The 1,094-nt window shown below is 60.1% G+C and overlaps 1 protein-coding gene across 3 annotated transcripts in view; it reads left to right on the forward strand.

Annotated features, from left to right (window-relative positions):
* Window positions 1-92, forward strand: part of BRI3BP (BRI3 binding protein) — a 13,508-nt gene extending 13,416 nt beyond the window's left edge. For all 3 annotated transcript variants that reach the window (XM_054712537.1, XM_054712538.1, XM_054712539.1), the window contains one exon: window positions 1-92. This exon is cut by the window's left edge and continues 694 nt beyond it. The gene's annotated coding sequence lies outside the window, so the exon portion shown is untranslated.
* The last annotated feature ends 1,002 nt before the right edge of the window (window positions 93-1,094 follow it).

Below are 1,094 nucleotides of genomic sequence, written 5' to 3' on the forward strand. Positions count from 1 at the left end.
CCCCCCCCCTTCAAGCACTTAGAGGACATCTTTTGTAAGGTTGTTTTTTTAAAAAATAAAGGCCGATCCGGGCCCCGTGTCTTCACACCTCACGTGGAGGGGGAAGAAGACGCTCATTCGACGCGTCAGAGACGGGACGGGTGGCGGGCGTGCCCCGGGCGTGAGTTCCATGGTCCCGGGAGCCGAGGTGCGGCGGACGTTGTTCTGGGTGGATGTTGGCCGAATCGGTCCACGTCGTCGCCTCCCCGTGTGGACGGTGGGGCTCGAGGCGGAGGACACGGCTCCTGGGCCCTGCGGGGCCCCGCCACGCCCCCAGCCAAGCTCTACGTGAGGAGCTCATGCTTTGAAGAAAACCCGAGTGTATTCCCCCCTCCCCCCTGTTCTGTCCTTGGATGTATCGTAGGCTCCACATTTTGTAAAGGAAAAAAAAACAACCCAGGACTGGGCAGAGAAACGTTTTGGGGCCGGATGCCAGGAGGGCCCTGGGCAGGCGGCCGGGCTCACGCCGCCGGAACCTCCTGGCGGCCCGGTCTCGCCCCGGGCCAGCCGGGCCTTCGTAGGAAAAATACACTCTCGGGGGGTTTTTGGTTTGTTGGTTGCTTCGTTAATCCTCACCCGAGGGTGTTTTTCCGTTGATTTTGAGAGAGGGTGGAAGAGAGAGGAGAGGGAGAGACGGAGAGAAGCATCCACGTGAGAGAAACACCCCGATGGGTTGCCTCCTGCACGCGCCCCGACCAGGGCCCCGGGCAGAGACCCGGCTTCTGTTTGGGCCTCTTCTTAACCCCAGGGAGCGTGGGAGTTTTTTCTTCCTTTCTGCATTCCATGGAAGCTTGTCGGGTATTTGTCCTTCCCGTCCCCCCGCTGCCCCCCGCCACCCCACCCCCACCTCTCCCTTTGTCCGCTCTTTTGTACGTGGGGAAATGTATTTTTGTAGCATATCTCAGACCGTGACGAGAACCCTTTTTCTGTCTCCGGGGGGCTGAGGACGGGGGAGTGTCACGCTTCGCCCGGTGTGACATAAACACATGGCTCTGCGTGTCCCCATCAGTGTTCGTTTCCCGAGGCTGCGGGAAGTGCCAGGGACAGAAAACAAA

The sequence above is a fragment of the Eptesicus fuscus genome, chromosome 23 (assembly GCF_027574615.1).
Source record: "Eptesicus fuscus isolate TK198812 chromosome 23, DD_ASM_mEF_20220401, whole genome shotgun sequence".
Lineage (NCBI taxonomy): Eukaryota > Metazoa > Chordata > Mammalia > Chiroptera > Vespertilionidae > Eptesicus > Eptesicus fuscus.